This window comes from Scyliorhinus torazame, chromosome 3 (genome assembly GCF_047496885.1).
Source record: "Scyliorhinus torazame isolate Kashiwa2021f chromosome 3, sScyTor2.1, whole genome shotgun sequence".
NCBI lineage: Eukaryota > Metazoa > Chordata > Chondrichthyes > Carcharhiniformes > Scyliorhinidae > Scyliorhinus > Scyliorhinus torazame.
The window spans coordinates 342,103,357-342,115,449 of NC_092709.1; the positions used below are offsets into that span (position 1 = coordinate 342,103,357).

Sequence of the window (12,093 nt, forward strand, 5' to 3'; positions counted from 1 at the left end):
GCCTAGCTGTATCAATATTAAAATTTGCAGGGTCTCTTCCCTCCCTGTCTCTACACCAACTCCCAGTCCTACATCTGATTATCGTCACTCCATCATTGGTAGCTGTCTAGAGCTCAAACAATGGGATTCCCTAATAAAAGCCCCTCCCCTCCTTTAAAACACTCATCACTGAAGCAGATGGCTTCATCTGCAGAAAGTGCACCCAACTGGAGCTCCTCACAGACCGCATGGTTCGGTTGGAGCAGCAATTGGATGCACTTAGGAGCATGCAGATGGCGGAAAGCGTCATAGATCGCAGTTATATAAATGTGGTCACACCCAAGGCGCAGGCAGAGAAATGGGTGACCACCAGAAAGGGCAGGCAGTCAGTGCAGGAATCCCCTGTGGTTGTCCCCCTCTCGAACAGGTATACCCCTTTGGATACTGTCGGGGGGGATAGCCTATCAGGGGAAAACAGCATCAGCCAGAGCAGTTGCACCACAGCTGGCTCTGATGTTCAGAAGGGAGGGTCAAAGCGCAGAAGAGCAATAGTAATAGGGGACTCTATAGTCAGGGGCACAGATAGGCGCTTCTGTGGACGTGAAAGAGACTCCAGGATGGTATGTTGCCTCCCTGGTGCCAGGGTCCAGGATGTCTCCAAATGGGTAGAGGGCATCCTGAAGGGGGAGGGCAAACAGGCAGAGGTCGTTGTACATATTGGTACTAACGACATAGGCAGGAAGGGGCATGAGATCCTGCAGCAGGAGTTCAGGGAGCTAGACAGAAAGTTAAAAGACAGGACCTCTAGGGTTGTAATCTCGGGATTACTCCCTGTGCCACGTGCCAATGAGGTTAGAAATAGGAAGATAGAGCAGCTAAACACGTGGCTAAACAGCTGGTGTAGGAGGGAGGGTTTCTGTTATCTGGGCCACTGGGAGCTCTTCCGGGGCAGGTGTGACCTATATAAGGACGGGTTGCATCTAAACCGGAGAGGCATAAATATCCTGGCCGTGGTGTTTGCTAGTGTCACACGGGAGGGTTTAAACTAGTATGGCAGGGGGGTGGGCACGGGAGCAATAGGTCAGAGGGTGAGAGCATTGAGGGAGAACTAGGGAATAGGGACAGTGGGGCTCTGAGGCAGAGCAGACAGGGAGAAGTTGCTGAACACAGCGGGTCTGGTGGCCTGAAGTGCATATGCTTTAATGCAAGACGTATTACGGGTAAGGCAGATGAACTTCGAGCTTGGATTAGTACTTGGAACTATGATGTTGTTGCCATTACAGAGACCTGGTTGAGGGAAGGGCAGGATTGGCAGCTAAACGTTCCATGATTTAGATGTTTCAGGCGGGATAGAGGGGGATGTAAAAGGGGAGGCGGAGTTGCGCTACTGGTTAGGGAGAATATCCCAGCTGTACTGCGGGAGGACATCTCAGAGGGCAGTGAGGCTATATGGGTAGAGATCAGGAATAAGAAGGGGGCAGTCACAATGTTGGGGGTTTACTACAGGCCTCCCAACAGCCAGCGGGAGATAGAGGAGCAGATAGGTAGACAGATTTTGGAAAAGAGTAAAAACAACAGGGTTGTGGTTATGGGAGACTTCAACTTCCCCAATATTGACTGGGACTCACTTAGTGCCAGGGGCTTAGACGGGGCGGAGTTTGTAAGGAGCATCCAGGAGGGCTTCTTAAAACAATATGTAGACAGTCCAACTAGGGAAGGGGCGGTACTGGACCTGGTATTGGGGAATGAGCCCGGCCAGGTGGTAGATGTTTCAGTAGGGGAGCATTTCGGTAACAGTGACCACAATTCAGTAAGTTTTAAAGTACTGGTGGACAAGGATAAGAGTGGTCCTAGGATGAATGTGCTAAATTCTAAATTGGGGGAAGGCTAATTATAACAATATTAGGCGGGAACTGAAGAACATAGATTGGGGGCGGATGTTTGAGGGCAAATCAACATCTGACATGTGGGAGGCTTTCAAGTGTCAGTTGAAAGGAATTCAGGACCGGCATGTTCCTGTGAGGAAGAAGGATAAATACGGCAATTTTCGGGAACCTTGGATAACGAGAGATATTGTAGGCCTCGTCAAAAAGAAAAAGGAGGCATTTGTCAAGGCTAAAAGGCTGGGAACAGACAAAGCCTGCGTGGAATATAAGGAAAGTAGGAAGGAACTTAAGCAAGGAGTCAGGAGGGCTAGAAGGGGTCACGAAAAGTCATTGGCAAATAGGGTGAAGGAAAATCCCAAGGCTTTTTACACGTACATAAAAAGCAAGAGGGTAGCCAGGGAAAGGGTTGGCCCACTGAAGGATAGGCAAGGGAATCTATGTGTGGAGCCAGAGGAAATGGGCGAGGTACTAAATGAATACTTTGCATCAGTATTCACCAAAGAGAAGAAATTGGTAGATGCTGAGTCTGGAGAAGGGGGTGTAGATAGCCTGGGTCACATTGAGATCCAAAAAGATGAGGTGTTGGGCGTCTTAAAAAATATTAAGGTAGATAAGTCCCCAGGGCCTGATGGGATCTATCCCAGAATACTGAAGGAAATTGCTGAGGCCTTGACAGAAATCTTTGGATCCTCACTGTCTTCAGGTGATGTCCCGGAGGACTGGAGAATAGCCAATGTTATTCCTCTGTTTAAGAAGGGTAGCAAAGATAATCCAGGGAACTACAGGCCGGTGAGCCTTACTTCAGTGGTAGGGAAATTACTGGAGAGAATTCTTCGAGACAGGATCTACTCCCATTTGGAAGCAAATGGACGTATTAGTGAGAGGCAGCATGGTTTTGTGAAGGGGAGGTCGTGTCTCACTAACTTGATAGAGTTTTTCGAGGAGGTCACTAAGATGATTGATGCAGGTAGGGCAGTGGATGTTGTCTCTGTGGACTTCAGTAAGGCCTTTGACAAGGTCCCTCATGGTAGACTAGTACAAAAGGTGAAGTCACACGGGATCAGGGGTGAGCTGGCAAGGTGGATACAGAACTGGCTAGGTCAGAGAAGGCAGAGAGTAGCAATGGAAGGATGCTTTTCTAATTGGAGGGCTGTGACCAGTGGTGTTCCACAGGGATCAGTGCTGGGACCTTTGCTGTTTGTAGTATATATAAATGATTTGGAGGAAAATGTAACTGGTCTGATTAGTAAGTTTGCAGATGACACAAAGGTTGGTGGAATTGCAGATAGCGATGAGGACTGTCAGAGGATACAGCAGGATTTAGATTGTTTGGAGACTTGGGCGGAGAGATGGCAGATGGAGTTTAATCCGGACAAATGTGAGGTAATGCATTTTGGAAGGTCTAATGCAGGTAGGGAATATACAGTGAATGGTAGAACCCTCAAGAGTATTGAAAGTCAAAGAGATCTAGGAGTACAGGTCCACAGGTCACTGAAAGGGGCAACACAGGTGGAGAAGGTAGTCAAGAAGGCATACGGCATGCTTGCCTTCATTGGCTGGGGCATTGAGTATAAGAATTGGCAAGTCATGTTGCAGCTGTATAGAACCTTAGTTAGGCCACACTTGGGAGTATAGTGTTCAATTCTGGTCGCCACCACTACCAGAAGGATGTGGAGGCTTTAGAGAGGGTGCAGAAGAGATTTACCAGAATGTTGCCTGGTCTGGAGGGCATTAGCTATGAGGAGCGGTTGAATAAACTTGGTTTGTTCTCACTGGAACGAAGGAGGTTGAGGGGCGACCTGATAGAGGTCTACAAAATTATGAGGGGCATAGACAGAGTGGATAGTCAGAGGCTTTTCCCCGGGGTAGAGGGGTCAATTACTAGGGGGCATAGGTTTAAGGTGAGAGGGGCAAGGTTTAGAGTAGATGTACGAGGCAAGTTTTTTACACAGAGGGTAGTGGGTGCCTGGAACTCGCTACCGGAGGTGGTGGTGGAAGCAGGGACGATAGTGACATTTAAGGGGCATCTTGACAAATACATGAATAGGATGGGAATAGAGGGATACGGACCCAGGAAGTGTAGAAGATTGTAGTTTAGTCGGGCAGCATGGTCGGCACGGGCTTGGAGGGCCGAAGGGCCTGTTCCTGTGCGGTACATTTCTTTGTTCTTTGTTCAAATCCCACGGGCGAGATTCTCCACTCCCGCGCCGGTTGGGAGAATTGCCTGGGCCGCCAAAATTTCCCGGGACGCTGGTCCGACGCACTCCCGCGATTCTCCCAAGCGGCGGGAACGGCCCCGTCGAGTTCCGCGGGCCGCAGGCCGGAGAATCAACGGAGACACCCAAAATGGCGATTCTCCGGCACCCCCACTATTCTGAGGCCCGGATGGGCCGAGCAGCCAGGCCAAAACGGCGGGTTCCCCCGGCGCCTCCCACAACTGGTCGCTGCCGTCGGGAACAGCGCGGGAACGCTGGGGGGGGGGGGGGGGGGGGGGGGGAGATCCTGCACCGGGGGGTACCTCAAATGTGGCATGGCCCGCGATCGGTGCCCACCGATCGTCGGGCCATCCTCTCTGATGGAGGACCTCCTTCCTTCCGCGGCCCCACAAGATCCGTCCGCCATCTTCTTGAGGGCCGGCCTCGGAGAGGACGGCAACCACGCATGCGCGGGTGACGCCAGTTATGCGGCGCCGGCTGCGTCATCTATGCGGCGCCGCCTTTACGCGGCGACAAGGCCTGGCGCGTGTAGATGACGCGGCCCCGATCCTAGCCCATTGTCGGGGTCTGAATCGGTCGGGATAGGGGCCGTTTCGCGCCGTCGTGAACCTCAACGGCGTTCACGACGGCGTGGACACTTCGGCGCGGGAGTGGAGAATCCCGCCCCACTTCTTTGACTCAACATGAGGTTACCTATCTGAATATGTTCTGATGTGGCTCGGATTAAATTGTGTCCAACACACCTGTGAAGCAGCTTGACATTTTCTGTTAAAGAAACTGTAAGTAGGCTTACATTAACACATGCAATGACGTTAATGTGGAAAGTCCCTCGTCGCCACATTCCGGCGCCGGTTCGGGTACACAGAGGGAGAATTCAGAATGTCCAATTCACCAAACAGCATATGTCTTTTGGGACTTGCGGGAGGAAACCCACGCAGACACAGGGAGAAACCCACGCAGACACAGACACAGGCAGACTCCACACAGACAGTGGCCCAAGCCGGGAATCGAACCTGGGACCCTGGCACTATGAAGCAACAGTGCTAACCACTCCTGAATAAAGGCAAGTTAATTTTTTGATGGTTGGACGGGCAGTGAAGGACTGATTTAAAATTTTAGCAATGACAAAAAATAGAGACTGCTATCAGCACAGCCAATACTAGTATTTTACTTTCTTTGTGGCTTTAATCTGACATTTGCATCTGATGAACCAAGACACATATCTCTGACTAGCATGTCATTCTCTTTGTTTTCGACCAGGAAAACATTATCTCTCTGGAACAACCTCTGCTTGAGGTGAGTAATATCCAAAAGGGAAGGCATTTTTTCAGTTCATAAAGCTACTAAAAGAATTGTGGGCCAGGATCTTCCAGTCCTGCCAACAGCAGCATTGTCATGGGCAGGAAGGGAAAATGTGGAGAGCGGCTGCCTCTCTGCAAACGTTCCTGTCCCGCCAGTATTGATCCTCCCCCTCCCACCCCACCCGCCCTTGGCACAATTTGTGGCGGTGGAGGCAGCCTGCCATTGGCTGGTGGAGGGATCTTCTGGACCGCCCACCGTCAACGCGTTTTCCCACTGCGATTCTCCCAAGCGGCGGGAACGGCCCCGTCGCGTTCCGCGGAGACACCCAAAATGGCAATTCTCCAGCACCCCCGCTATTCTCAGGCCGGCGCCAACCCACGCATGCGTGGTTGCCGTCCTCTCTGAGTCCGCCCCTCAAGAAGATGGCGGACAGATCTTGTGGGGCCGCGGAAGGAAGGAGGTCCTCCTTCAGAGAGGACGGCCCGACGATCGGTGGGCACCGATCGCGGGGCATGCCACATTTGAGGTACCCCCCGATGCAGGCCCAGACCTGTTCCTTCAGGTGGGATCAGAAGATCCCACCTGAAGGAACAGACAGAAAGTTTCAGCCGTAGTATTGGGATTAAAGGGGCAGTGGCAGTGTTGCAATAAAATTGGTAAAACGACAAAAACAAAACAGTGAAGGTGATTTGCTGTTTTTCAGACTGGAGAGAAATATAGTGTGATAATTGCTAGGTAATCACAGAATTAAACAATAGTACAACGCAGATGGCCATCTGGTCCATTAAGCCTGCGTTGGATCTTTCAAAGGGCAATTCAGTTGATTGCTTTGTATCAAGAAGTTGAATATTGCCAAAAAGATAGACATGTTGTTGAAGCTTTTGATCTTGCATTCAACAGGACAAATGCCAAATTTCAAATGATCACAACAATTGATATTACAGGTCAAGTATCCTTCATCTATAAACCCGAAAATCAAATACATCCAAAAACCACACATCAACCTTTAGCGCAGAAAGTCTGTGACCCAGGCCGACATGATCCGAATCGGTCATGTTAATGATATCGTCCATCATTTTTCTGATAAAAGAGTAGACGGATGGGATGGCAATTGTTGGTTTTGATTTGTCTTTCTTTTTGTGGTTGGAACAAATTTGGCCAATTTTCCAGTTTTGTTATGTAGATGCTAATGTATTTATAGTGCACAGCTTGGCTAAGGTCTCAGCTAGTTCTGGATAATAATAATCACTTATTCGCACAAGTAGGCTTCAATGAAGTTACTGTGAAAAGCCCCTAGTTGCCACATTCCGGCGCCTGTTCGGGGAGGCTGGTACGGGAATTGAACCCACGCTGCTGGCATTATTCTGCATTACAAGCCAGCTGTTTAGCCCACTGTGCTAAACCAGCCTCGGAGCAAAGGACCATAGCCGGGAAAGATTGGGACCAATGCTTCTTCTAAACCGTTACAGGTAGGTGCATGGCCAAGTAACAGCCTGCAAAGTACCACAGAGATCTTGCTCTGTGAGAAATAACATGCACAGTCGCACACAAAAGTTTAACGCTGTATAACTACATTTTCAAGGAAAGATTAGTCAGCACCCATGGTCTTTGCTTTTTCCAGAGAAATCAGCCATTTCTTCATAATCATGGTACAATGAATCAATTGGCTGAAGACGGAGTTCTGTGATAGTGGCAATCTCTGGAGGCGGTTACCTGAATTATTCACTGACATTTCTGGCTGAAGGTGGTTACAAAGACTTCAGCCATGTCTCTTGTGCTCATGTGATGGACTCCACCATCACAGAGGATGGGAATTTTCATGCACCCTCCTCCTCCTGTAAGTGTCCACCACCATTCATGGCTGGATGTAGCAGGAGTAAAGAGCTTTACCTAATTTGTTAATTACGGAATCTCTCAGCTTCCTGTTTGTCATGCATGCAGTCCTGTGTTGCAGCTTTACCAGGTTGACACTTCATTGGCACTGCTTTCCAATACTGCTCATTGAGCAACTTAATGGTAATGGTAGGGTGAGGGATATTTTGAGCCTTGAGGTTACAGATTATGGTGTAATACAATCATGCTGCTGCTGATGTCCCCAAGATGCCCAGATTTAAGCCACTAGGGTAGTTCTGAATGCATTGATGGTATTCTTCCAAGATTCTTTAGACTCTGGAACAGTTCCGACTGATTGGAGGGTAGCTAATGTAACCCCATTGTTTACAAAAGGAGGTAAAAATGACCAGGGAATTATAGACCAGTCAGCTTGGCGTCGGTTGTGGGAAAAATGCTAGATTCCATTGCACAAGAGTACTTAGAAAACAATGTCAGAATCGGACAGAGTTAGCGTGGATTTACGAAAGGGAAATCATGCTTAACACATCTACTCAAATTCTTTGAGAAGTAACTAGTAGGGTTGATGAATGGGAGTCAGTGGATATGATGTATTTGGACTTTCAGAAGGCTTTCAACAAAGTCCCATATAAGAGATTAGCGTGTAAAATTAAACTTCATGGGATTAGGGGTAGTGTATTGAGATGGATAGAAAACTGGCTGGCAGACAGGAAGCAAACAACAGGGATAAACGGGTCATTTTCCTAATAGCAGGCAGTGATTAGTGGGGTATCGCAGGGATCGGTGCTAGGACCCCAGCTATTCACAATACATATTAATGATTTAGATGAGTGAATTAAATGCAATGTCTCCAAATTTGCAGATGACACAAAGTTGGGTGGGAGAGTGAGCTGTGAGGAGGATGCCGAGATCCTTCATTGTGATTTGGACAAGCTGTGTGAGTGGGCAAATGCATGGCAGGTGCAGTATAATGTGGATAAATGTGAGGTTACCCACTTTGGTAGTAAAAACAGGAAGGCAGATTATTACCTGAATGGCTGTAAATTGAGCAAAATAGTGCAAGGAGACCTGGGTGTCCTCAAAGACCATTACCCCACACTCACCCAAGTGATGAAACCCCACTATGGGGTTGCCATGGATTGGCCCTCTTACCCATTTTGCTTTTGTGCCAGAAAGGAATGAACAGTTGCTGCAGTCCCCCCCATGCGTTCCTTGAATGTTTGCCGTTGCCGATTCACTGTCATCCCTTTAAGTAACTCTCCCCAATCTATCAAGGTCAACTCACACCTCATATCTTCATATTTCCTTTATTAAGATTCAGCACCCTAGTCTCCGAATCAACTACTTCACTCTCCATCTTGATAAAAAATTCTATCATGTTACGGTCGCTCATCCCCAAGGGGTCTCGCACAGCCAGATGGGCAATGATTCCCTTTGCATTACACAGTACCCAGTCTAAGATGGCCTGCTCTCTAGTTGGTTCCTCCATATATTGGTCAAGAAAACCATCCCGCATACAATCCAGGAATCCTCCTCTATGGCACTGTGGCTAATTTGATTTGCCTAATCTATGTGAAGATTAAAATCACCCATGATCACGGATATTCCCTTATTACATCTCTAATTTTGTGTTTAATGCCATTCCCAACATCACCATTGCAGTTTGGGGGTTTATATATGACACCCACTAATGTCTTTTGTCCCTTGGTATTTCTCAACTCTACTCTGGGGCTAGTTTAGAACAGAGGGCTAAACAGCTAGCTTGTAATGCAGAACAAGGCCAGCAGCGTGGGTTCAATTCCCGTACTGGCCTCCCTGAACAGGTGCCGGAATATGGCAACTAGGGGCTTTTCACAGTAACTTCATTGAAGGCTACTTGTGACAATAAACAATTATTATTATTATTACTGTAGCCACCTGGGTTGGCCACTTCCCGACTTAAAATGGAGAACTGCAAAGGCTGAAGGGAAATTCAGCCAACACAGGCAGAGACTAGCAAATACAGAAATCATGTGTATTGAAACCTGTAAGGAACCAGACAGCACTGAAACCAGCAGCAATCTGCATAGTAATGCAGCAGCCATCTGCATAGTAATGAGCGATTCCAAGGCATAATGGCAACAGTTAAGGTGAATAAAGCCAAGCCAGACTCCTCGGCGCCAGCAGGAGCCAAGACAAAGGAAGGCCAACGGACATTTAGGGACCGCCCAACGATCAGGGAACAACTCCAGTATTGGAGAAATCGATCCAAGTGATTGGAACGCAGTCCAATCACTTGGAACCAGGTACGGGGTCCGCCCCGAAGGGCGGGAAGCCCCTGGGGACTATAAAGTAAAGCCCCCCAAGTTCAAATCGTCCTTCTTTGGCAGGGTCACTCAGCAGCTCGAACCAACCCTTGACAGTGACCAGCCTCGCTGTTGCCAACCAAGGAAGTCTCAAGCCAATGCTCGCTACGAGATAGGCGCTCCTAGCTACAAGTCCATACCAGCTTTGAATCCTGCAGACTCAGGACCTGAACGAAAGGCCATTTGTTCCCCTGACCTGGTGGGCCAGTCCGAAGCTAAGTATAGGCCTTTTAGTGATTAGCTTAGAAAGTAGAGTTTATGTATGAGTAGTGATTTACTGTGTATAATAAATGTGTTTTGATTTGAATCTTACTAATTGGTGTGTTAAGTTATTGATCAGTCCTTAAACTTGAACCTCGTGGCGGTATCATAAAGCTACCTGGCGACTCTAGAACAAAGGTTAAACAAACAGAGCAAATTACAATTAAGAGCCAACCAAAAGTTAGCAACATTACCCAGACAGACTCCATATTGTCAGAGCTAATATCCTTTCTCACTATTGTGTTAATTTCCTCTTTAACCAGCAGTGCCACGCCACCACCTTTTCTTTTATGCCTGTCCTTCCTAAATACTGAATACCCTGGGACAGTCAGTTCCCATCCCTGGTCACCCTGCAGCCATGTCTCCGTAATCCCAATTATATCATACCCATTTATATCTATCTGCGCAATTAGTTCATCCACTTTATTGCAAATGCTCCGTGCATTAAGGCAGAGAGCCTTTAAGTTTGTCTTTTTCACATTGTTTGTCTTGCTCCCAATATTTTTCTCTTTTGCCCTTGGTTTCTCCACCTATCATTTTTCTTCTTTGCTTTTCTACCTTTTGTTTTTATCCTCGCTACCGCTTTCTCCGACTCCTTGCATAGGTTCCCATTCTCCTGGCATATCCCCCTGGCATAACCCTCCCCAACCGCTTCAGCAAATAGCCCCCCCAAGGACATCAGTCCCAGGATACAGAAGTTGGTGAAAGAACCAGAGGTGACATAAGATTTTTCTTTCCACACACTGTTTGTTACATTGCGAATGCACTGCCTACAAGGCTGGTGAAAGTAGATAAAAGAACAACTTTCAAAGGGAATCTGATGAATAATTGATGAATCGGATGAAAAATAAACCCTTGCTGCTGGGGGAATAAGCATTGTACTATGGGCATTTACATAGGTGCTAGAATGAGCCATGGAGCAGAATAGCCGTCTTCTGTGTTATACATGCTATTATTCGATGATTGTTGAGGGATGAAATCAAACAAACCAAAAGAACCACTTTATTCTCTTGCTATCTTAGATCGGAGCCTTTTTCACACAGAATAAGGACTCTTCAGCCTTTAAAAGTAGTCTGTTTTTCCCATTAAAATCTTTTTTCCAACGAAGGGGGAATTTAGTGTGGCCAATCCACCTACCGTGCACATCTTTGGGTTGTGGGGATGACACCCACGCAGAATTGGGGAGAGCCTTTAAAGTAGTCCTTGGCTGTCTGCTTGTAAGCTGCCATGAAAGTCAGATATCAGTAAACAAGGAAATGGTACACCAGCTGCAATACTCTAACTGGTCTCAATTCAGTTGACAGAGTTAAAATGTGCATTGGAATAAAACTTTTAATGATATTGGAACAGATGGCATTTACATGTACACTGTTTATTTGACGGAAGTGCTGCACAACATGAGGTGCATCATGACTGCTCCAAATACTGGCTTCAGCAACTTGGTCTTAAAGAGACAAATCGTTAGATTTTTTCCCCCCTAATCTTTACTTCCCCTCACCCTCATTTGGTTCAGTCAATAGCAATCACACTTCTGAGTCAGAGGACCATAAATTCAAGTTAAAACTTAGTGCAAAATCTAGGCTGACACTCCAAAGCAGTACTGAAGGAGTGCTGCATTGTTGGAGGTACTTTTAGATAAGCTGTACACCAAGATCTCAGATGCTCTCAGGTGAGCATTAGGTATCCCCAAGCACTGCTAGCAGAAGAGCGGAGGAGTTGTCCTCGTGGCCCAGTTTAATTTGTCTCTCAACCAAGAGATGACCAGGTCATTGCTATTTGTGGAACCTTGTTGAATGCAAGCAATAATTTTTCATATGCAAGCCAAAAAGTGAAGTTTACAACCTATTTTAAGGTGGAGGGCATCACAGCTATGGCCTGTTGTCTGTCCTGAAATATATGCACTGGACATCAATCTGGAACCGGAACCTGTCTGACGGCTGTTTCCTCCTCCTTGCTGAGGAAAACTGCAAAAGCCACAGCAACGCCTGTGCTTTACGTCAGTCAACTCAACAAAGTCTGGTTATCGAACATTGTTTTTGAGCTGCCTAGCACAGTTTGTATATTTACCCACCGTGATTTTTTGACCCTCTTCTAAAAGTTACATTCAGCAACCAATCACGGCAATACTTATGATCTTATGTGGAAATGCTAAAAGGGAACCCTCACCAAACTATTTGAACCTTGACAGCAGAGGAGCTATGTAATTACAGTAAGATATGGATCATAAATAACCGTACATTATTTTAGCCCAAA

The 12,093-nt window shown here is 47.2% G+C and overlaps 1 protein-coding gene across 4 annotated transcripts in view; it reads right to left on the bottom strand.

Annotated features, from left to right (window-relative positions):
- Positions 1-12,093, bottom strand: part of sema4f (sema domain, immunoglobulin domain (Ig), transmembrane domain (TM) and short cytoplasmic domain, (semaphorin) 4F) — a 352,651-nt gene that overhangs the window by 121,287 nt on the left and 219,271 nt on the right. The gene's annotated exons all lie outside the window — the stretch shown is intronic.